General features: G+C 52.4%; 1 pseudogene; it reads right to left on the bottom strand.

The window, feature by feature from the left end:
- Nucleotides 1-3,421: 3,421 nt before the first annotated feature.
- The window catches only part of LOC130038922 (vacuolar protein sorting-associated protein 33A-like), a 90,228-nt pseudogene continuing 68,344 nt past the window's right edge, over nt 3,422-25,305 (bottom strand).

The raw sequence follows: 25,305 nt of genomic DNA on the forward strand, positions 1-25,305 counted from the left end.
GGGAAGATGTATAGACAAATGGCCAGGGGTTGAGAACAGAGGAACCAAGCTGGGAGGAAGCGGGTGCTTGTGCTTTGTTTTCTCTGGTGGCCTCTAACTACGGTTCCTCTTAAGAGACAAAGAAGGCCACAAATAAGCAAACACTCTGACCTCGGTTACCACCCAACTCTGATTGAACGCCAAGATCTGCTCTAAATGAACTTTGAAAGGGCAAGCTAAATATCTTTCAGGGAAGCAAATAACCTTAGGGGATTATCTGCTCTGGTACTAAAAATGGGGGGGGGGAAAAGTCTGTTTTGTATCTCTTGAAAATGTCAGCTTGACTCAAAGGCAGTTCTATTTCATCCCGCGGTACAAATGCTTCCTCCCAGCTAGAGCTTTGGCTCACATCTGTCCAGCATTTTCTGGACAGGGAAACACCAGCCCTGGGAGCTGTGGCGTGATGGGCAGCACCACACACCGTTCTATGAGGAAGTTACATAAAAATCAGTCTTTCGTTCCAAACAAAATGTCAGGAGCTGCAGACACAGTTCAAAACTATATATAGCCTGAAGGCACAGGACATATGCAAACGGCATCTATTCAATGTCATCAGCCAGCCCAGTCACCCACCTCACGCTGGCATTCAACTTCAAAATATCCAGATAGAGGAAATTGTCACATGTAAGGGGGAAAAATCAGAGTTAGCAAGAGCTCGAAGAGAAGAGCAAGCCGGCAAACAGGACTGAGAGAAGGTGACCGGAGGTGAGGCAGGTCTCTGGCCTAACCCAGGTCCTAGCCCCAGCTGCCCTGCAGAACCTGCCAGGTACAACCTCACATGCCTCGGAAGACTCACGGGCACCCCACATGCTATAGAATCCCCCCAACGCCCACAGTCGCTCAGTTCTGACTCACACCTGCCCTTCCATGCAAAAGACCCGAAGGAACAAGAATCCTAGGTCGAAGCTTCTAGTATTGGGGCTGGAACGATAGTACAACAGTGAGGGCATTTGCCTTTCATGCAGCCAACGTGGGTTCGAATCCCAGCACCCCACATGGTCCCCTGAGCACCGCCAGGAGGAAATCCTGAGTGCAGAGCCAGGAGTAACCCCTGTGCATCACCGGGTGAAAAAATTAACAATAAAAAAATAACACCGTGGAGATGTGCAGACTGGGGGCGGGGTGCAGAGGAAGACCTCCCAAAGAGTGGCCCAGAGTGAGCATAACATCCCCAAAGATTCCGTAGGATGGGTCCGCCAGGTCTGGGGTGCAGCCTCACACTTGAGTCTAAGCCACCCTGGTCAGGATGTCCAAAGAGTCCTCAGAAAAGGACCAGAAACTCTGCATTGGAGCAGAGTAGAGAGGATGATTCAGGGGAAGGAAAGCATTAGGGGGCCTCTTTCGAACTGCTCAAGGGCCCAGGTGACTGTTCAGAGCGGGAACTGTGTCTGCCTGCGGACAGCTAAGCCGGCTCCTGCCCAGCCCTGCCCAGCCCCGAGTACCCAAACAAAACATTCATTTTGAAAAACGGCGTATTACTACAGAGACACCTCTAACAACTCCCACCCGGCGAGGCTCAGGGGATACCCCTGGCTCTGCACTCAGGAATTATTCTGGTGGTGCTTCGGGGACCATATGGGATGCCGGGGATTGAACCTGGGTCAGCTGCGTACAAGGCAAATGCCCTCCGAATGTATATAGCTCCAGCCCTTGCAATTCCTCTTTAAAAGCCCCTAGGGTCATAACTGGTGGTGTGTGGGTCCCTCCTGTCCTGAACCCGGGGCTCCCCAGGTGATGCTGGGGCTCTAGCCCTCTAAGCTATCTCCACACCACCCAGAAATCCGTAAGTAAAGTGAAAAAAGTAAAGGCCCTCCCGTTGTTCGTCCATTTGCTCGAGTGGGCCCAGTAACGTCTCCATTGGAGACTTTATTGTTACTGAGTTTGGCATATCGAATACGTCACGGGGAGCTTGCCAGGCTCTGCCGGGCGGGCGAGATACGCTTGGTAGCTTGCCGGGCTCTCCGAGAGGGGTGGAGGAATCGAACTCGGGTCGGCCATGTTGGCTGCGTGCAACACAAACGCCCTGCCACTGTAATATCGCTCCAGCCATAATTCCGTATTAAAAAAAAATTTGTTTACTTTAACCACAGGGGCCGATGGCACAGCGAGGCCCGGGTTCTTTCTCTTAAGGTGCTGCTGAGACCAACATGCTGAGGGGAAAGGGTGCCCGGAAATCTGGTGATGCACCTGCGTTCTCGAAAGGTCGTGTCTTGAGACCAGCAGCAGCAGTACCACAAATCAACTCACACGCCCAAGAAAGCAGGGAAATGCGGTCACATCTCAAACACACCTGCACAAGCTTCCAATGGCAGAGGGCGCAGAGGGCGCAGACAGGCACCGGAAGCGTTGGGGAAGTGCACGGGTTCAGGCTGACTCCCTGGCTTGGCACTGGGGGTGACACTTGGTGGGGCTTGGGGGACCGTATGGGGTGCTTGGGAACGAACCCGGGTCTGCCAGGGGCAAGGCAAGTGCCCTACCCACCTTACTATCTCTCTGGCCCTGGTACGCTGTTTTTAGAAGACATTATCAAGCCGATGTGTTTCCCCCTTGCATCTTCCCCTTCATTCCAGTATTTATTTTCCCTTTCCCTCCCTTTCTCGCCGAGGCCGAGGGTAGCACACTCTAGATGGTGGTTACACACTTGGGGGGTGGGGGGTCTCACTCGGCCTGCCAGAACTCCAGCCATGCCAAATTTTCCCTATTTCCAGTGAAGAATATGCCATAGGAAAAACATCTGGTTGAAAACTCACATAAATCAATGCTTTTGGGTCTACAGATACTCTTAAGGGACTAAGCATGGAGAAACCTCACCGCACAGAAGATAGAGCCAGAGTTCTGGCCCGGGCGCCCCTAAGAGCCAAGCTGACAGTTCGAATGAGAAATTTTTCAGAAGTGCTCCCTGTTATAAAGATAGTAAACAAAACATATAAAATCATATTTGTAAACAAAAATCCACCTTTCAGAAAAAGACAACATTTAAAAAAGAAAATGTCCCGGGGACCCGACAGATAGTTCAGTGCGAAGGTGCTTCCCAGGCATCAAAGAGTCAAATATGGACCCCTGAGGATCCCCAAGAGTAATCCCTGAGCATCACCAGGTGAAGCCCCAAGCAAAAACCAAAGCAAAGCAAACAAATAAATATGTGCTGAAAATAACCAGTAGGAAACAGGCTGGGACGGGCGTGTGGGAGAAACAGAATTTCCCGCACACCCTGCACCCAGCCCTGAGGTCACACTGCAGAACCTCAAGAGTTTGAATGAAAAATGTAAGCAATTTTATTTCTAAAAATGAGAATGTAAGATGAAAGTCTTCAGGTCTTGCCAAGACTCAATCAAGGGGAAAGGCGGGTCACGAAAACAAAATCACTCACAAACCTACGTTTCTTCTGCAGGCACCTGGGCAGCGGCTGCCACTCCTCGAAGTGGGGACCCGGGAGGATGTGCAGAAATTCCTCGATTCTGCGCCAACCAGGCCGGGAGAGCAGGTGGGCCAGCCGCATGCTGAGGGAGGCATAGCCGAGATGTCCGTGGGGTTCTGCGGAGGATTCGAGAGCGACACCTGGAGTCAACCAACTCCTCTCTGCCCAATGGGCCATGGGATCTCTTTTTGTTTGTTTGTTTCGGCGGAGGCCATACCCTGCGGTGCTCAGGGCTCCCTCCTGGTGCTGCACTCAGGGATCACAACCTGGGTTGGCCGCATTAAAGGCAAACGTCCTCCACGCTGCCATCCTGGATTTGACTTTGGGGAGGAACACAGTGTGCTCCAGCCTACCCCGCTCAGCCCTGCCATCTCCACCCTCTACCCAATTTCCCAATCTCTCTCTTCTCTCCTTCTCTTTCTCTCTCTCCCCCCCACCCCCGCCCCTACAGCTTTATGGATCAGACCTGGTGGTGCAGAGCTGACGCATGGCTCTGCCCTCACCTCTCCTGGCCCTGAGTCCTGTCTCAAACCAATCTCAGAAAGCTGCTTGGTGCCCCTGTGTGCTGGAAGGTGCCAGTGCCCAGCAGCACGTGCAGAGGGCAGGTGCGTGGCCAAACCCCAGCACCGCTGGGTCTGAACATTCACCTGTCTGCCCGGGAAAGATTCCATCCGTCCCCCACAGAAGAAAAACTGTTCATCGATTTGGTGAGAAACTTCTCCTATAGAAACTTGGCCCACTGGGGGGAGGGAATGTGGAGAGTTCTAAGCCCAGCCAAGCTGCTCTCAGGCATTCTTCCAGGGGGAGAGGCCCCAGGGCAGAGCCAAGCCAAAATCTCCCAAGGGTGATAGTGACAGCCCCCTGCATCACAGTCACCCCCAGTCTGAAACCCCCCCCCCTCACAGTGACTCTGAATCCAGCAGCCCCAACTGCCCACAGTGAGTCAGTTGTGTTGGTCCCCAATCCTCTTACTTGAGGCTGGCCTTCTCCCTGACCAGAGGCTTCCTTGAGTCCAGACCAGCCTCCCCCGCCCTGAGGCCTAAGTGGACAAGGGCCCCCGTTTCCCACCCCCCAGCCCCCATTTTCAAAGAGCATCCCCCAAAAGCCCCTCTCAGTCCTGGCTTCTGCAAGGGCAGCGCCTTCCCACCAGCAGGATGCCACACCACTGGGGAAATGTGTGTGTGTATGTCTATGTATGTGTCTGTGTGTGTATGTTGGTCCGCATGCATGTGCGTGAAGGCTCAGCTCGCCTATTAGATGGCGTGCATGTGCATGCGTGTGCACGAAGACTCGGCTCACCTGCTCATTCACATCGTCCATCCAGAGGCGCAGGGTCTTCCGGATGGGGGGGTAGCTGTTCCTGCCCCACTGCTGGGGCCGCAGCAGCCCGGCCTTCTCCAGGTTCTGTAACGTCAGGATGTGCTCGTAGCCGTATGTCTGCCAGAGAAGTTGGGGAGCCTGCTAGATCTCCCACTTCCGAAGAGGGAGCGAACATTTTCAATCTCATTTTGATACTATTGTTTTTGAGTCATACCCGGCAGCATGCAAGACAAGTGCCTGACCCCTTTCTACCTCTTGGTTTGTTGGGTTTTTGTGTTTGTTTGTTTGTTTGTTTTGCTTTTCAGGACACACCCGGCGATCCTCAGGGGTTAATCCTGGCTTTGCACTCAGGAATCACTCCTGGCGGTGCTCAGGAAAACGTATGGGATGCTGGGAATCGAACCAGGGTCGGCTGCGTGCAAGGCAAACGCCCTACCCGCTATGCTATTGCTCCAGCCCCTTTCTAGCTCTTTGGACCCCACATTTTCACTTTAAAGTCAGAATGCATGGGCCCAACGTAAGGAAGGTAGATGACAGTGTACTGAAATAACTGAGTAAGAAAAGGAGGCCAACCACACCTCCTGACGTGCTATTGTCCAGATGTCTCCTTTGTTTTGTTTGCTTTTGCCCGCCCCCCCCCACTTCCTGTGCTCAGGGATCAGTGCTGGTGGGGCTCAGGGAACCCATATGGGTGCCGGGGATCGAGCCCAGGTGGGCACATGCAAGGCCAACTGCCTTTTTAATAAATTTCTTCCTTGGCAAATGAGTCACTTAGAAACACTGACCTGGAGAATTTCTCTTTTGTAATAATCCAGAACCTTCTGCTTGACCCCACTGTTGCACACCGACTGCAGGCAAATGAGCCTGAGCACCTTGATGAGTGGAAGCTTCTGGGCGATGCAGTCCTCCATGTACCTGTTGACCTAGAGTCATGGCAGATTCATGTGTGAGAGCCGGGTCTGGGCCTGCAGTCCTGGGCGTTCCCTGGCCCCTGAGAGGCCCAATCAAGGAGAGGCTGGAGATTGGCTCACGCTCCTGCCCACACTCCCTGGACAACCTAAGCTCCAGGGGCTACGGGCGGGTGCAACTGTCCCACTTGTCAGCGACACCTGAGCAGCATCAGTAAAGTATCAAGGACTGTGGGGGATTTGGGCGTTTGCTTGCTGCAAGTGAGAATGTGGGATTTATTGACAGGCAGACAGGAAAAGGGATCATATAACCCATGCTCTTAAATAATCCCTGATGGGCTTCAATAGTCTTGGGCTTCAGGGCTGGGTCTTGTTTCTCTGAGGACAGCAAACAGCAATGGAACACATGCACACACACACACACACAATGGAACACACACACACACACACACACACACACACACACACACCACCCCCGGTCAACAGAAACCTATCCCTTGGCAGAATCTCTTTCCGCACATTTTGCACTGCTTTGACAGGTATTTAGGCCAGACACAGGAATCAAAGCGATTCCTTTCCTACCTCGAGTTCTGTTTGCCAATCTCGTTAACTATCGGCTAAAACAGTTTTAGTGTTCACGTACCTGATCAGTGTCTATTCCAGACATAAACTCCTGCTCCACGGTTAACTTATCAAAGAAGTCTTCAGACGCTGAAACATTATTAACACACGAGCAACTCAGAAGTGGGATAAATGCTCATTTCTCCCAAAGGCATGCAAAGTAGCAAGCAAGCACCAAGTTTAAGTCATCACCAGGAAGGCACATTCCAGAACAGAGAGGCTGACAGCCTGTGCCCCGAGGTGCGCCTAGACACAGAGCCCCAGGGCCTGGGCCCTAGCAGCTTCCCCTTCACACTAATTAAAGCAATTTCCCAAGGGCATTATACTTTGGTTACTTTGGGGGCCACTCCCGGTGGTGCTCAGGGATCACGCCTGGCAGGCTTCGGAGACCATATGGGACTCCGGGATCCAGCCCGGGCCGGCTGTGTGCCAGGCACTGCAGTACCGCTCCAACTCCAGCTCCTTGACACATCAGACTGAAACCAACTTCAGCAAGTATTGCCAGGTCTGGCGAAGCAGTGCTGGCGCCACCCAGAGCCTGGGAGAGTCCTGCTGCACCACCTGACCCCGCAGAACCCAACAGTCACACTCGGAACATTCCTGTGAGGACACAGCGGCTGGCACAGGGAACAATGCACAAGTGAAACAGTAGCCGGAGGCCCCCCCAGAAGTAGCAGGGAGCCAGTGACACACCCTGAGCCTGAGCCCGGGACAGGGCACTCACTCGTTACATCCCTGATGAGTTCGGCGATGGAGGTGTGGTTGGCCAGGGAGCCCCGTGTCACCTGCATATGGGGTAGCTGGGAGACAATCTGCTTGATCTCGCCCACCGTCTTGACATTGTGCCTTTCCTGAGGGAGGGGAGAAGGTCACGACAGTACTGGGGACAGCACTCAGGGCCTCGCACACCTGTGTGTGTGCGTGTGCGCACACGCACACACACACATACACGCACACACACACACACATACACACACACACACACACACACACACACGGGGCATGCCCCAGACACAGCCAAAGCAGTGCTGGGAATGCACCCAGGCCACCCACCCTCCCACGTCCCCCGCCCACACACACAATGTGCCCCAGCTCCAGCCCTGGTTGCCAAGAGTGCATTTTTAAGAATTTGGGTCTTTGGGTTGCCCAGGGCATGTTTGAATCACGTGCAAGGCAGTGCCCCGGCCTTCCTCCTGGCCTGGCACTCAGGGATCACTCCTGGCATGCACCGGGACCACATGGAAGGCTGGGGAGTGAGTCCAGGTCAGTTGCATGCAAGGTAAGCACCTTACCTGCTGTGCTATCACTCCGGCTCCCCCAACTTAATTTTTAGTGTGAGAAATGGACACAAAACGAATTAGGCTATAACCAGATCCCACAGCCACAGGAAAATAGAAAAGGCAGGTTGGTGGGTCCAGGTACTGCGACAGCCACATCCTGCAGCACTGGGAGACCATGTGGACGGGAGGGAGCCCAGGGCCCACGCAGGCCACACCTGACACTGCATGGTTCCTGCCACGGATGTGGAGCTCAGCAAACTGTGCCTTGAAGCCACAAAAGCTAACGCTCGTATAGCCTGAGACCTCAACAATAGCAAATCAAGTGTAAAACGTTTCCGGGGTCCAAGCTATACAGTGTGGGAGGCGCTTGCTCAGTGCCCGGCCTCCCCACAGAACCCCGAGCCCTGCCAGGAGCCAGCCCTGAGCACTGTCAGCGGGAAGGGAGGGAACTGGACACCGTGGCGAGCTCGGAGCTGGAACAGTGAATGCCTGACACTTCTTATCTATAGCTTTATAAGTCACTGTGAGGAAATTAAAAAATTGAGGAACAAAACCCAAGTGAGACAAAAGCAACTTCAGAAATACAACAACCATGGGGTCAGAGTGACAGAACAGTGTCGAGGCGCTTGCCTTGCATGCGGCCAGCCTGGGTTCGATCCCCAGCATCCCATGTGGTTGCCTCAGCCCACCAGAAGTGATCCCTGAGCGCAGAGCCAGGAGTTAGCCCTGAGCACCTCTGGGTGTGCCTCCCCTCAAAAAAAAAAAAAACCCAAAGAAATACAAATACTGATAGAGTGGAGATAACTCCTAAAAAAAGATGAAATCAGGAAATCACCCTTCAAGGGAAAAAGTGATTTTTAAAAACTTCCCCCAGAGTTAAAAAATTCAGCTTCTATCGTTTTACGAATTCAGGTTTCAAAAGTGAGCTGAACCCAGAATAAACGAGCAGCAGGAGGGCGCGAGGTGCTAACGAAGCTGGGGGCCAGGGACTGTGCTCTCATTATCACACGCCTTCCCAGCCTGCTCCGGCTGAACCCCGATTCCCTAGATGCAGGAGCTAGTGGAGATGCCGCCACCGCCAGCAGCTGGGAGGAAGGTGGGAGGGACAGGGAGTGCAGACGATGACTGGCAAAGGACCTGACACCAGGAGAGGGCCTGGCACCACCTTTCCCCGGGCGCCCAAAGCCCGCCTGCCGCCTGGCCCCAGGCCCCAGTCACCTCAAAGGCGGCCAAGATGACCTTGGCCTTCTTGCAGAGCACGGCGCCCACGGCGTTGAAGTTGCGGTCTTGGATCTCAGCGTAGAGCTCCTCGGCTGAGTTCAGCGGCAGCTTCTTGGACTCTGTGGGCAGGTCCTGCCCGGCACCCTGCCTCTTCAGGGCGAATTTCTCGGGTGGCAGCTTTACATGACCTGCACGGGAGGGGACACCCAAGTGAGACTCCAGAGACTTCCTGTCAGGGGAGAGCACTGGGCTTTGAGTCACTAGATGCGCACGAGCGTAGGACGCTCACGCTTTTCACGCATGGCTTCCCTGGCCTGGCCCGCGGGACGCCTCCTGCCACTGCCAGCCCGAACTGAACTCAGGATGGGGCCACCCGAGGAAACATGCCCCAGGGCGGCCCACTGTCTGTCCTGCTGGCGCGTGCAAGTGCATGCCGTCTATATCGCCATTTCAACAAGCCAAGAGGAGCCCAGGATGGGGCTGGAGTGATAGCACAGCAGGGAAGGTGATTGCCTTGCACGGGGCAGACCCAGGTTCGAGTCCCAGCATCCCATATGGCCCCCTGAGCACCGCCAGGAGTAACTCCTGAGTGCAGCACCAGGAGTAACCCCTGTGCATTGGCAAGTGTGACCCCTGTCACTGTCCTCCCATTGTTCATCGATTTTGCTCAAGCGGGCCCAGTAACGTCTCCATTTTGAGACTTGTTACTGTGTTTGCCATATAGAACACGTCACGGGTAGCTTGCCAGACGTGGCCATGCAGGCAAGATACTCTCCGAAAAAGAAAAAGAAAAGTCAAAAGAAAAAGAAAAACAAAAACAAAAACAAGATCCCAGGAATCATCTCAGCATGGAAGTTTGCTTGAGGGCGGGAGACAGCTCTGACAGCTTCTTTCCTCTCTGTTTCCTTTCTCTGATTTTTGGGCCAAACCTGTCAGTGCTCAAGGCTTATTCCTGGCTCTGTTCTCTGGGCTAATTCTTGGCAGTGACTGGGGGAACCATATGCGGTCCTGGGGACCAAACTCACCCTAACTGCTGCACTGCCTCTAGCTCCAAGTTGGTTCCTTTCAAAAAATCATCTCCTCCACTTTCAACACAAATCCCGACGTGTCTACACACAATCAGCTCCACTGCTGTGGGTCCAGAGAGATGGGTCATCGGGGGCAGCGCACGCTCAAGTCCAGCTGTCTGTTCCTCTGAGCACTGACCCGTGTTGGCCCTGAGCACTGTGGGGTGGGTGCTGAGAATCATAAAGCAACAACCAGAACTCCTGCATTGGAGAATGTGGGGAGAGAAAGTGACCGACGGAAGAAAAATACTTCTCGGATGCTTTCCAAATCCTAAGCCCCTCGGAACAGCCCGGGCACCAGCGTCTGGAGACAGCACGCCACGGTGGCCACGGGACCCAGGGCCTGAGCACATGCTGAGATACACGAGGTCGGCAAGACCTCGCATTCCAGCTCAAAGCAGAGGGGCAGCCGCTGGCCCAGGCAGCCTGCACGCAGCTCCTGCACGGGCCTGCCATCGTCCTCGGTCCAGCCACGGGCGCAGAGCTGGGGGGTTATGGGGAAGCCCAATTTCTCCTTGTTTTTCAGATTTCTCTTAATTTTTTCTTTTTTGGGGGGGTCACACCCAGCAATGCACAGGAGTCACTAGTGGCTCTGCACTCAGGAATTACTCCTGGTGGTGCTCAGGGGACACTATGGGATGCTGGGAATCGAACCCGGGCTGAGCCACGTGCAAGGAAAATGCCCTACCCGCTGTACTATCACTCCAGCCCTCTCCCTTAATTAAATGTTTCATCAGAAGTAAGTGTGTGATGTGAAGAGACTGTGAGCTCCCCAAACGCCTTCCCCCCGGCAGGCACCCCACAAGCCCCATCTCTCACACCTCCGCACCAGCAACCCCAGCACCTCTGCCAGATCCCTCGAGGGACTTGCAGAAGCACCAGGAGGTGGGGACCCCTCGCACGGGGTGCTCCCGTGCCAGTGAAAGCTCGGAGCAGGAGTCTGGGGAGGGACTGTGTGTGTGGCATCACCCCCAGCCGCTGCCAGGCACAGCCCCGGTGGCCCCAGGGCCACGGACTGGCCCCACAGAGCAGAAAATCACCGAGATCAGCCCCACAGTCCCTTGGGCACTGCTTACGACTGTCCCCACAAAAGGAAGCAACTTAAGAAGTTATCCTTTGGAACAACTGGTAAAAAACAAACCGGAAACACCCCCATAATCATGAAAAAGCAGGAAAACGCTTTGTTGTGTGGAAATGCCTCCATGTGTGGTCCTGTTCTGCTTCCGTGGCCGCTGTCACTGAGCCACGCATTCACCACTGCAGTGACATACACACTAACACACACGAGCACACACACACACACACACACACACACACGCCATCGCAATCCACTCTGCAATAACCAGCTTGGCACACTTGACAGACAGCACTGTCTGGACTCGGCTTCCAATGATAGAGGGCGCAGAGGGCGCAGACAGGCACTGGGAGCTTTGGGGCCGGGCACGGGTTCCGGCTGACTCCCTGGCTTGGCACTGGGGGTCACACCTGGCGGGGCTTGGGGGACCGTATGGGGTGCCAGGGAACAAACCCGGGTCTGCAAGGGACAAGGCAAGTGCCCTACCCACATTACTATCTCTCTGGCCCTGGTATGCCGTTTTTAGAACACATTATCAAGCTGATGTGTTTCTCCCTTGCATCTTCCCCTTCATTCCGGTATTTATTTTCCCTTTCCCTCCCTTTCTTGCTGAGGCTGAGGGTCGCACACTCTAGGTGGTGGTTACACACTTGGGGGGGGGGGTCCCCACTCGGCCTGCCAGAACTCCAGCCATGCCCAATTTTCCCTATTTCCAGTGAAGAATGTGCCGTAGGAAAAACATCCTGGTGAAAACTCAAATAAATCAATGCTTTTGGGTCTACAGATTATCTTAAGGGACTCAGCATGGTGAAACCTCACCCCACAGAAGAAAGAGCCAGAGTTCTGGCCCGGGCACCCCTAAGAGCCAACCTGACACTTTGAAAGAGAAATTTTTCAGAAGTTCTCCCTGTCATAAAGAGAGTAAACAAAACATATAAAATCATATTTGCAAACAAAATACAACCTTTCAGAAAAAGACAATATTTAAAAAAGAAAATCTCCGGGAGCCAGATAGATAATATAGTGGGAAGGTGCTTCCCTGGCATCAAAGAGTCAAATATGGACCCCTGAGGACCCCCAAGAGTAACCCCTGAGCATCATCAGGTGAGGCCCCAAGCAAAAACCAAAGCAAAGCAAACAAATAAATCACTTATCACTTAATCACTTAATCCCCGTTATTCATCGATTTATTCGAGCGGGTGCCAGTAATGTCTCCATTCATCCCGGTTGCGTGCTAGCGTAGCCCAATGGTATCTGTTCGTTCTAGGAACATGCAGAGCCTTAATCCGATCATTTAGGGTCTTGACGAAGAAGTCTGACCATCTTATAGGTGGACGTCCACGTGATCTTTTGATGTCTCGTGGAATCCAATCAGTAATGGCTCTAGTCCAGCGGTTGTCTGTAAACCTCATTACGTGTCCAGCCCATCTGATTTTTGATGTCTTGGCAAATGAGATAGCGTCCCTGATTCTTGAGCGTTGATGAAGATCAGAACTCCGGATTCTATCTCTCATTTGAGTGAATCGTGATATTCCAAGCATAGTTCTTTCGATTCCTCTTTGAGAGACCCGAATAGCGTTCTCATCCTGTTTTCGTAGGGTCCAGGTCTCTGAGGCATATGTTAATGCAGGAAGAATAGTGGAATCAAAGAGATGTGTTCGTAGCTGGAGGTTCTTTGTCCTTTTAGTTATTTCTTCAATGCTCTTGAAGGCATTCCAAGCCGCTCTCTTCCTCCTGCGCAACTCAGGTGCCAGGTCATTCATCATGTTGATTTCTCGACCTAGGTATATATAACCGTTGCATTCGGAGATGGTGGTTCCGTTGAGAGCGAATGGAGCGCCAGGAACAAGGCTGTTTCTCATAAACATTGTCTTCGTAAGATTCAGCTGTAGTCCGACCTTTCCACATTCACGGTCAAATTCGTTCAGCATTTGTGCCGCTTGGCTGATGTTTGGTGTTATTAGAACGATGTCATCAGCAAAGCGGAGGTGGTGTAGTTGCCGACCATCTATCTTCACTCCCATGTTTTCCCATTCCATCGTCGCATGATGTTCTCGAGGGTGGCACTGAAGAGTTTTGTTGAAATGGTATCACCCTGCCGAACCCCTCTCTTGATATGGATGATTACTTCTTTGTAGAATGGTGAGATTTTGGTAGTTGTGTAAAGTCACACAAGATAGAGGGCACGGCACCCACATGGCGGCGGCTCTATCTCTCCCGCCACCCGCGTTCGGTAGTCTCACCCTTCTACCACCCCAGAGAGGTCGATGGCGATGGTCAGGCGGAGGAAGGAACGAGGGCCAGGCTGGTAGGTATTAGTCATAGTTTATTCTGATTCTCTCCTCATCTGTCTCTCTATCTCTGCCCCCATTCTTCCTCCCCCAGCTACTTCATTCTCCTTCTCCATTCCCCTTCATCCTCCTTCTCTGGAGTCTGGGTTCTGATCCTCTCTGAACTCTCTTCCTTCTTTCTGCCCTCTATCTCTGCCCCCTCCTACAGTACAGTTAAATCCTCTCTCCATGAGGAATTGGGGGAACAAATACACATAGGTGCGGTCACAATCAATAGGGGTGGAGATCAACAGGGGTAGAAATCTTAGCCTCAGGGAAGACCGCTCCTAGGACAGATCCTTCCTCAGCAGGAGGACCCACCCTAGAGCAGAATCCCATGGGCGTGCCTCTCCTCTCCTTGTCCGACAAGTGTACAAGAATATAATATAAATCATTTTGTATGGATACAGTAAGAAATATCTTAAACTTATAGAATTGCTCTCCTAGGGCCATCTTGATCTCAGACTACGTTGCTCAGGCCAGATAGTCTTTCTCACCCCTAGCAGGATCCTAGTCTTGTCGTTACCTTTGTATCATGACAGCATTTGTCTATGATCAAACTCTTAACTTATAGTTAAGAATCGTGGCACTTTGGCTTGGCCCATTTCGCTGCCAGGGTAGCTCACTGCTTGCCCTGGGTCCATTCAGTCCCTCATCGGGACCCTGATTTTTGGGTGTTAGGAACTAAGGGCAACTGAGGCTTAAGTCGAGAAAGCAGATGCACAGGAGTGAATAATATTCAAGGCCAATCAAATCCTAAGTTACAAAGCATAATGTTAACGGTCTTTCTGTATCTATACGAAAAGGATATTACCTTAAAGTAAATTGTTCATAAGGCATAAGGAGAGGAAAAAGGCAATATTTCACTCATACATATAAAATCATACATTTCTAGGAAACTGATCTTACAAATTAACAAAGTCTGATTAAGGGGAAAGCTGATTAACTGGGTGGGAAGGAGAGCATAGGGAAGACTGTTTAGAGATAAACACAATGGAAGTGGAAGTGCTTCAGGAGCACTGTGCACTGTGATGGGTGTAATCAGATAAACCTAAGCTTCTTGAAGGACAAAGCAATGTTACCCAACAGGTAGTGAATCCGCAATAGAGCTCACGAAGGATCCTGATGTATTGAGTTTGTACGCCCTGATTGGCTAGGGCTTCCATGACCGCTTCCGTCTCAACAGAATCAAAGGCCTTCCTTAAATCAATGAACGTTAGACAGAGCGGCATCTTGAACTCCCGAGATACCTCAATGAGCTTGGTTATTGTGTGGATATGGTCCATGGTACTGAATCCTTTTCGGAATCCAGCTTGTTCACATGGTTGTCCTTCATCTAGCGTTCTGCTAATCCTATTCAGGATGACTCGAGTGAATAGTTTGTAGATGACAGACAATAGGCAGATTGGGCGATAGTTGCCAATGTCGTGGGTGTCTCCTTTCTTGTATAGTAGTACAGTCCTGCTGGTTTTCCATTGGGATGGAACCTTGCATTCAGACAGGTAGCGTGTGAAAAGTCGAGCCAATGTATTGATGAGTACTGATGGTAAGTTCTTCAGTTGTTCAGGTCTGATCTTGTCTGGGCCAGGTGCTCTTTGTTTCTTTACCGACGAGATGGCATGTTGGATTTCAGAAGGGAGAACATTGGGAACGACATATCCATCATGTGGTATGTGGTATGTGGGCAAGTGGATGTGGCTATGAAAGAGATCTGAGTAGAAGTCATGAATAATCTTCTCCATTGCCCTTCTGGAAGATGTGATAGATCCATCATGATGTCGGAGGGCAGTCATCTTGGTTTTGTAGTTGGTGAAGGACAGGCGGGCATTACAAATGTTTTTCCCAGCTTCTGCTGCATCTACCAGTACTGCAGCTCTCCTGTTTTTGAGGTCATCCTTGATGGCTTCTCTGCACTGTTTTGCCAGTTCGGATGTTCGCTTGTGGTTGCCTGAGGCATGTGCCAAGCCACGTTGGCGAATAAGTTCAAGAGTGTTCGAAGAAAGACGGTTTTTTGTGGTTATCTATCTCTTGGCATTCCTTGCACAATCATGGAGGTGCAGAATCATTCGATGGTATTCCTCATCAATGTTGTCAATGACGGCATCTTCCCATGTTGCCGCAATAGAGCCAAAGAGCTCCCAGTTGGTGGTTGTTCTGGGAGTCCTCTTCTTAAACCTTGCATTCTTTTCTCCTCGTTCTGTGAGGTAGAATTTTGCACGAAGAAGACGGTGGTCTGATCCCGTTTGGAATTTTGGGACAACAGCAACATCGGTTAGGCAAAACCGCCGATTGAATATGATGTGGTCTATTTCATTGTGGAACCGTCCATCGGGAGACTCCCATGTCCAACGTTTAGATTCAGCCTTTTGGAATTGTGAGTTACCATGGAAGGTTTTGGTTGACATGATGAACTCAGACAGTCTGTCACCCTGTTCGTTCCGTTCCAGGCCATGGGTTCCGATGTGGAGTTCATCGACTGATCTTCTTGGTCCTATCTTGGCATTAAAATCACCGACAATGATCTTGTAGAAGGTGTGATCTTCTTTATAGAACTTCTCCAGCTCCATGTAGAATTTCTCAGTTTCTCTTTCACCATAACTGGATGTTGGTGCATAGACAACAAAGATAGAAACTTCCGGTAGTGAGCCACATTTATTCAAGTGTAATCGTCCGATTTGGGTTGTTAGGCATTCGAATGAATCAATGCTCATGACTAAGTTTGTATTGACAAGGATACCAACACCACCGACGCCTCTTTTATCACATGTTCCAAGGAACAGTTCTTCTCCAGTGTCGAAAACAGTATGATGGGATTGATGTCTTCTCGTTTCGGTCAGACCAATGATGTCGTACTTGATCTTTCGCGCTTGTACCATAAGGTCTTCAATGGATGCAGTAGATGCCAGCGTATGAGAATTAAAAGTACAGACAATCATTATTGTTTTTCTGCGTTTAGGCAGCCTATGTCTGCCTTGGTGTTTTATCAGCCTCTCCTTCCATATCCTTCTCGACTCTGCATATTCAGGGTTAGGGAAATGAGATCCATTTATTACTGGATTTGGCATATCAATTTGGTCTATTTGGCAAAGACCACGGATAGCTTGCCAGACTCTGCCGTGTGGGTTGGATATTTAAGGTACCCTGAAAACTTAGAGAAAAGTAAATAATATTCACGGCCGCGCGCTCCCGGGAGCTTGTTGTGATAATCTCTGGATCCTGGCCATTGTTGGGGTTACACGGCAATTGGAGGGTGTAACTGTCTAGCTACTGACAGGTCCAGTCCCAAACCGTGCAGGCTTGGAGATCTCAAATAAATCACAAATAAATATGTGCTGAAAATAACCAGTAGGAAACGGGTTGGGACGGGCGTGTGGGAGAAACAGAATTTCCCTCACACCCTGCACCCAGCCCTGAGGTCACACTGCAGAACCTCAAGAGTTTGAATGAAAAATGTAAGCAATTTTATTTCTAGAAAATGAGAATGTAAGATTAGAGTCTTCAGGTCTTGCCAAGACTCAATCAAGGGGAAAGGCGGGTCATGGAAACAAAATCACTCACAAAGGGCTAAGTGGAAAAAACGCAGTGACAGACTTAACTATTTCTGGCTAGAGCGGCCCTGCCTTCCACTCTCAAAGCTTCCTCCACAGCCACAGTCAAGTCAGGGTGGGACGGGCACAAGGACAAACATCGAACAGCAGCAGAGAAACACCAGAAATCAACACATTTAAGGACAATTGATTTTTGAGAATTCAGTAAGGGCAACAACAATTTTAAGCCAATTTGTTGGAACAGGAGGTTCTCCATAAGCAAGAGGAGCAGCGGCCGGAGAGACAGCACAGGGGAAGGCGCTGGTCTTGCACGCAGCCAATCTGGGTTCTAGCCCCAGCACCACATATGGTCCCCGAGCATGCGCAGGAGTGATCCTTGAGCACAGAACCAGGAGTAAACCTTGAGCACTGCTGGGTGCGGACCAACTCCCATCTCTCCCCAAAAGGAAGAAACTGGACACTTCCAGGAATCACTAAAATGCCAGTGTGAGTGTCACCATCACAAACGAGGCAGAAACGAGTGTCAAGTTCAAAGGGCAAACACTGAACTTACTCTGAAGGCGCCCTCCGACTCCATGGAGAGAAAGTCCCCGTCGAAGGGAATGAGGTCCAGGCTGTACTCCTCCCTATGGATGAAGGAGCCCAGGACGCCCAGGACCTTAAGCTGCTGCTCACACAGCAGGCTACGCCGGGGCACAAACAAAATGTGGAAATCTCTTGTGGGACCACGTCTGTCTTCACTGCAAGAGAGGACAGTGCCTTGGCCCGAGGCCCCGATGCGAGGACTGCTCCCCAGGGCCCCACCTGTGCCTGACACACAGTGGGCTCTAAAGAGACGCTTATCAGCTAACCCCCCACTACTGACTCGGCCCAAGTTTCGAGTTTTCCTGCTCTCTTGATGTGATGCTTTTTCTGGAAACCGCTGACCTGTGCTCTGCCAAGGGGCAGTGCTGCTTCTCGTGGGCCATTGATGAGACATGAAAACTCTCAGGGTTGGGGCTGGAGCAACAGCACAGCGGGTAGGGCGTTTGCCTTGCACGCGGCCGACTCGGATTTGATTCCCAGTTCCCAGCATCCTGTATGGTCCCCTGAGCACCACCGGGGGTAATTCCTGAGTACAGAACCAGGAGTAATCCCTGTGCATTGCCGGATGTCACCCAAAAAGAGGGAAAAAACCCAAAAACCTCTCAGGGTTATTGCAATGGACATCTGTTTCTTGCAGAAAAAAAATGTTTTTATTTAATCAAGCGATGTCTCTAGGAAAATAAATGGTTGCTTCACACCGTGCCCGATCTTGCGCAAATACCCCGCATGCTTTTAAGTCCGTTCGTAGGGGCCATGTCGATCAAACGTAATGCAGACTGGGCTGGTGCACTTCCTCCATAGATGCTGCAGCATTAAATTTTAATCAGCTTCTCCTGACGTTGCTTATGAAATTTGAGCATATGGTATTCAGTACTTGAAAAAGAACCACTAGCTGTTTTTCTTTTTATAAAAAAATCTGGGTCCTCCTACTGAGACAGGCTCGAGCTTCATACTGTCCTGAGAGAGTGGGTTTCTGTGGTTTGCCCTGCCTCCCCAAGCCCCAATGCACAAAGTTTCCCATTCTCTATTTATAGTTTTTGGGCCACACCTGCAGGTGCTCAGGGATAACTCCTGGCTATGCACTCAGAAGTCACTCCTGGAAAACTTGGGGACCACACTGGGTTCCGAGGATCTATCCTTGTCTGGCTGCAGAGTATCCTACTCCTGACCCCCCATTCTCCTCCGACACACTCTCACATCTGTCCAAAGATCCACTTCCTAAAGCGCTGGCAAGCAAAGGTGTCCTTATGAGCACTAAAACCACTAGAGGAATGATTCCGTATGGACCATGCATCAGTTCTGAGATACCTAAGCACATTTTCAGCAATTATATCCATCAGTTCTAGCCGGGGTCTGACCAAAAAATTGATATTCTTGACATCCGCTGCTTGCAAGCGGCTTCCTTTGAGTGTGAACATTTTCTCCACCTCATGTTCCTAGGAAAGCACACATACAAATGGTGAACAGAACCCCTAAAGCTTAGCAGCCGACCCAAACTCAGACATCCCTGCAGGCAGCCAACCCGGGTTGGATTGCCGGCCTCCCACACCGTCCCCAAACACCACCAAGAGTCATTCCTGAGTGCAGAGCTAGGGGTAAGTCTGAGCACTGCCAGGGGTGGCCCAAACCAAACAGACCAACAAGAAAAACTCAGGTGTTCTGACACTCCTACTCCAAAGCACAGTAGACTTTAGTTTTGAGTCAGAGAATGCAGGGGTTACGGTACATGCCTGACACATGACTGCCAACTTCACCCCCTGGCACCACAAGGGTCTCAAGCATTGCCATGTGCATCCCAAGAGAGGCCACTGGAGTGGCCTGGGATATCCCTGCCACCACAGTGCCAAGCCTCATCGAACTGCTAAGACTCACCACCAGGAGGTGCCCAGGGGCAGTGCTCAGGAGACCTGGGGCTAGGGAGAAAGTAGAGTGGTGAAGGTGCTTGCTTTGCATTCAGCTGACCCGGGGTTCTATCCCCAGCACCCCATACTGTCCACTGAGCACTGCCAGGAGTGATCCTAAGTGCAAAGCCAGGAGTAAGTCCTGAGCACTGCCTGGCACGAGCCCCCAAATAAAATTCAAAACCACTTTAGGATAAAAATTTAGATTCCCCAAAGGCAGGTGTATAAATTCAGGCTGAAGTAACCAATCCTGTGTCTGAAAAACTTGGAGCCACATGAAGTAACAATCAGAAGACATGCCGCTCCGTCAAGGAGAAGAGGGGGGAGCACACCCACCCTTGAAAGGTCCCCTGAAGGCTCCTATGCTGCCCGAGCCCCTGAGCTGCTTGTGCCCATGTAGCCGAGCAAATGCGGTGCCCGCAGCTCTCCTTGAGATGGGGACTTTTGTGCTTTCCTTTCTAATGATGCGATGTGTGTAGGGGCTCTCTCTGTCTTTGGAGAAGCCCACGTTCTCTCCTGAAATGTTACTCTCTCTCCGCTCGTCCTCTTCCTAAAGGTCACCAAATAAAATGATTTTTTTTACTTCAAATAAATAAACAAAAGGTCCACAGAAGATAAAACATTTACCACTCATAACAGCGTCAGTGATTCTAAAAACCAGACAGCTCTGCACACCACTTACTCCAGAAGTGGAACATCATATTACTCTTGCTAGAGTCCAGAATGACAGTTTCAAAAAAATAATAATAACCAAAACCTTTTTACCTTTAGAAGTGAGTACTATGCAATCAAGCCAAATGGTCCTGTGAGATACTCATCTCAAACTATTGCCTGCGGGAGAGAGAAGCATCCCGTTCTTTTAGTAAAAGGGATTTCAATAACGGCCAACAGCAAACAACAGTCATTTGCAAACTCTGGACAAACAAAACTTGCCATTAGCAATAGCTAACCACACTCCTATTTTGTGGCCTGAAGAAAAACAGCGTCAGGCCAAGGGGCGCTACTGGCCACGGAAGCACATTCACTGTCATCCACAAAGACTGTGTATGCAGTGTCCTGGGGTCAGACTGGGGTCATGAACCCCGTGGGTGAACTGCCAAGGAAACCGTTCAACCCAGCATGTAACAGGCATCACATAATCCAGCATCAATCAAATGAAAACCTCTCGTATAGGTATCCCATAGGTATCTTAATTCTGAGAGAGTATTTGGAAAGCTGGGACAGTGTCATGTGCCCCTGAGAGAGTCAGGCCTCCAGCTGACCTTCGCCTCTACCTAGGCAAGGATGGTGTCACTGGGGGCCAGGACGAATGCCAAGCGGCCTGTGAGCATTTCGCCTGTGCGACACCTGGGTCCTTTTTCCCCATTTGGCGTAACTGATTGCGCGAACCGGGGAGGAACAGGCAGCTGGGAGAAGTGGTACCCAGGGTAGCATGCAGCGCCACCCCGCACACGGGGACAGCGGGGAGTGCCTGGACGCGGGGCTGTAATCATCCTGCTGAGAAGGACTCAGGTCGCTCCCGTTTTCCTTCCCAGAGCCAGGCCACAGGGGCAGGGAGCGCAACGCCCCCTCTCTCGGGGCTGCTGACTCTGGGTGGCGCCCCCAGACCCAGAGGCCGCCACCCGCCCCGGCTGTCAGTTTGCTGCCCATGCACATGTCCAGGAACTCGCGCAGCTCGTTCAGGTTCATCCGCCTGAAGACAGTTGCGCGGACTTGGCTCCGCTGGGCCCCGCCGCCACGTGACGCCGCGGTCATGTGAAAATAGTGACATCACACCCCCTCATCTCCCTCCATACCGCTAGGGGCGCCGGGGGTGCCCCACGGAGCAAGGGCACAGGCCGCCGAGACTCAGTGCTTCCCGGGGGCTGTACAACCCCCCCCCCAGACCCCCAGCAGAGCCCGGGCACAGCGCTGCCTCTGCTCCCTCCAAGGGACCCTCCCGGGAAGCTGGGGGCGGTGGGAGGAGGGCGCCCTGGCGTCATCTCCCCTGCTCTGGCAGCTGGCCTTGCAAGGGCATGTTTCCCCCCCCCCGCCCCACCCCGGCTCCTGGGAGCGGTCTCAGGGGGTCCTCGGGTTCCCCTGGCCATCACCGGGTCCTGCCCAGTGAGGGACCGACCAGCAGCCCCAGCAGGCCGGTCAGCGGCTCGCCGCGCCCTCTGCTGGCCGCCGTGCGAACTGCACAGGTGCGGGGCCCTGCCTGACACCCATCAGCGCCTCGCTCAGGCCGCGTCCCCCCCGTCCCGGGGTTCCCTGCCCGCCCCTCGGGGGCCAGCCCATGGTTGCGGAGCCGCAGGAGGTGGCGCTGCCCCCGCAGCGGTCCCTGGGGGACCTCCGGCCGGATGCCCGAGGTCCGTGGCGCCAGGTGGGTTGGCGGGGGCCGGAACAGGGCGCGCGACTCCCGGCGGGCGACCCCCAGCGCCCGTCTGCCCGCGCGGGGCGGACCCCAGCCCCCGGCGCCCATCGAGGCGCACACCGAGGCCACGTGACCGTCTTTCCTGGGGGCCGCGGCGGGCGGGCGGCGGGGAGCGCAGGGCGCGCGAGTCCTGGGCCGCGGGCGCGGACCCCCAGCGCGGGGGTCTCAGTCCTGAGGCATCTGTCCGCGGGGCTCTGGCGGCGGGGACGGGGGCGGCAGGACTGGATGGCGGCCTGGGATCCTGGCCCCTCGGGCGGGGCGGGCGGGGGCCCCTGGCGTGCGGCTTTGGGTCTGGGTCCAGCGGTGGCGTTGGGCTCAGGCTTCGGGCTCCTCATCTCCCTCGTGGGGGGGGGGGGGACACCCTGCCCAGCGTGGTCTAGGAGATGGGGGTCAGCGGCGGCCCGGGCACCCTGCACTTGCCGGCAGGGGGCTGTCCCCGCTGCAGCGCCCCCGCCCCAGACTCACCACGCACCCCCTCGCCTGCTAGGGGGCGCCCTCCACTCCAGGTGGGAAAACCCCCAGCCCACTGAGCCTCCTAGGACCCGCTGGCCAAGGACTGCTGGTCACAGGCCCTGAGGGTCCTCATGGCCCCTGGGGCCTCGACTTCCCTTCCTGTACCAGAAATCAACCCAGAGAGAGGCCAGTGCACAACTGCCCTAGAACTGATGCTCAACGGTTCCCAAGACTGTTGCGGGGGGAGGGGTCCAGGCTTTGATGCTTGCAGAAGTTTAGTGAAATTTTACTGACTGTGAGGGAGAAAAAGTTTGCCTGTGTGTACATGCCAGAACCAGCGTATCATTGTGTCCATTTGAATTTAAAGAAACAAGTTAATACCTTTGCGAGATGGAGAACAGAAAGAAAAAAAAAGAACTTGTTGCAGCCCCACCCCACCCCCCAAAAAAGAATTCTTTTAAACACCTAATCCCAGGTTGAAGTGCTATTTCTTGAATAAATTATTACCAAGCAATGACAACAATTAAAACACACACAAAAGGACGTGTGTGGGGGAGCACAGGGTGGGGACGGACGTTCAGTCAAGACTGGGCAATGCCACAGCCTGGAAAGGACATGAGAGGGGACAGAAGTGTGGCTCGTGGGATGCATATTGGGAGAGAGACAGAGGTGCGTGTGAAGTGGGGGATCTCATTAAAGTCTGGGGTCCAGGACAGCAGTGGATGTTCGTGTCCTACTCAGTGGTTCGAATCTGTGTGCCTTGGGGATGGAGGGAATGTGCACCCCTGGGAGAAGCCGGGAGGGCCACTGGGTTTTCCCTCCAACCCACCTTGCGGCACTGGGTCATGCATATTTAGATCACATGCTCTGGGCCATAGCACCAGTGATGCAGGCAGGTGACACATTGAATGAGGCGTAACTTACAGCAACAAGCCGAGTCTCTCAGGTCCCCGGGTGAGTGGGTGAACGAAGAGCATGTTCCGAGTGTCAGATGCCTCCGAAAACTGACAGGAGGAATCGGAAACTGAGGCCCACGTTAGAAATGGCAGAATGTATGTCTGGTTAGTGAGACCCAAGATATCCGCACACACATTACAGAATTCTCATGGGTTTACGGCAAACGGGAATTCTCACAGAGATGAAAAGAGAAGTGTGTATTTCCCTCAGCGCCTGGCTCACACTTACACTCCAGATCATTAAATAGTAAGCAAAGAATCTGAGACTAACAGAGATCTCCTGAATTCCACACCCAAGGGCTGGAAATACACCGGAAAGGGTGGACTTCTGTGCAGTTAAGCTATTACATGAGCAACACCTCGCTAGGGAATAGGATCTTGTTTAGGTGGAAATAAGAGCGTTTTACTGGAAAGGAAATCTCTGATGCAACCCTGTGGGTCAGGAATCTTGAGGTTCCTATGGCATGTGTTTGGGGCTGGGCTGGGGTCCCCAGCACTGCATGGTCTCTGGAGGCAGGAATGACTGAAGAGCACTGTGTCCCCAAAGCAAAACAAAAACTTATTTGGTAACTGATCCCACCATAAGATTATTTTAAGAGTTCCTTGCTCTAAATCTAACACATACTTAGAAAATCTGATTTTAAATCTTTATTCAAAGTAAAGGGGTTTAAGGAGGATGAGCAGAGTCTTCTGCCCCCGCGCCAGGCTGTCCTCGCCGGGACCCCTTGGAGGGGAGCAGGTTGAGTTTCCCTCCCCACCCCGACCAGGGCTCCGGCAGCCAAAGACCTCCACAACCAGCCACCACCATGCTGAGACCACTCTCCACAGGCATGAAGGTACTGGCAGAGGAACAAAGGCATGCGTGTCCTGGGGCTGAGATCTCCAAGCCTGCTCGTATTGGGGCTGAGCATCCTCCACTCAGATCCTCCATATTCCAGTAGGCAGGGGTTACACCCACCAACTGGCCCCCTTGTGCCCTGTAATCCCATCAACGGCCAAGACCCAGAGACTATAAAACCCAGCTCCCGGAAGCATCTTATTATCTCATTCATTCTTTGGACAAACTGGCAGGCTACCGAATGTAACCTGCCCACACGGCAGAGTCTGGCAAACTCCCCGTGGCTTACCCAATATGCCAAATACCAGTAACAATGATGAGGCTCATTCTACTAACCCTGAAAGAGCCTTGAATATGGCACTTTTTAAAAAATTCTCAGGGCTAGGACAAAGGAGACATTACTGGGGCCTGTTCGAGGCAATCGACAAACAACAGGATGGTTGTGACCGTGATCATGAGCAGATTCCGATTTTTTTGGGCGGGGAGGGGGTCATAATGAGAGATCTCAGGGGATCCTCCTGGTTGTGCACTCAGGAATTACTCCTGGCAGTGCTTGGGGGACCATATGGGATGCCAAGGATTGAACCCAAGTTGGCCGTGTGCAAGGCAAACGCTCTCCACGCTGGAATGTCGCTCCAGTCCCACATTCCCATTCTTTGGTCAGGACTATCCAACTAGCCTGAGCCATCAGCTCTAAGGCAGGAGGGGAGGGAAGCTTCCTTGGCGCATTCCTGACACAAGCCTGGAACATTGCACAATCACCTGGCAGCCTTTCCTCGAGTGGGCACGTGTGGCGACCCCTACATGGACACGGCCAAACAGACCCTGGCAGCTGCTCCTGCTGACCAGTCCTCACGGCTAATTCCTTTGGTCTCTTCTCAGCTCTGACTTCTACCGTGCAATCCACAAGTGGCTGGAGGACATCGGGCCTCTTTACCGATGCCCGAGTCACAAATACGTCGGCCCCTTTAAAGCCACACGCTTTAGATTTGGTGTCATGAGCAACAGCAGAGGGAGGAGAGCCGGAAGGGAGGTGTCCGGGGCCAGAAACCTTTCCCAAGGGATCACACTATCCAGATTCTTTCCTTACGACTTTCATAAGAAATAAATCTCAGTCATCATGCAAATGCCTTAAAGTGTTACTGGGCAGCCTTTCAAAATGCAAAAAACAAGAACCAAATATTATTAACTAAAAAAATATATGAAATTTATTATAACGTGGATAGAGTTTCTTTAGTCTTTCCATCAAAGACACACAGATAGAGCAAAGGAAGCAGGAGTGGGAGGAAAAAGAGAGGGTGAGGTGAGCACGGCAGCGCGTGAGCGCAGAGA

The sequence above is a fragment of the Sorex fumeus genome, unplaced genomic scaffold (assembly GCF_029834395.1).
Source record: "Sorex fumeus unplaced genomic scaffold, SorFum_2.1 ptg000081l, whole genome shotgun sequence".
Lineage (NCBI taxonomy): Eukaryota > Metazoa > Chordata > Mammalia > Eulipotyphla > Soricidae > Sorex > Sorex fumeus.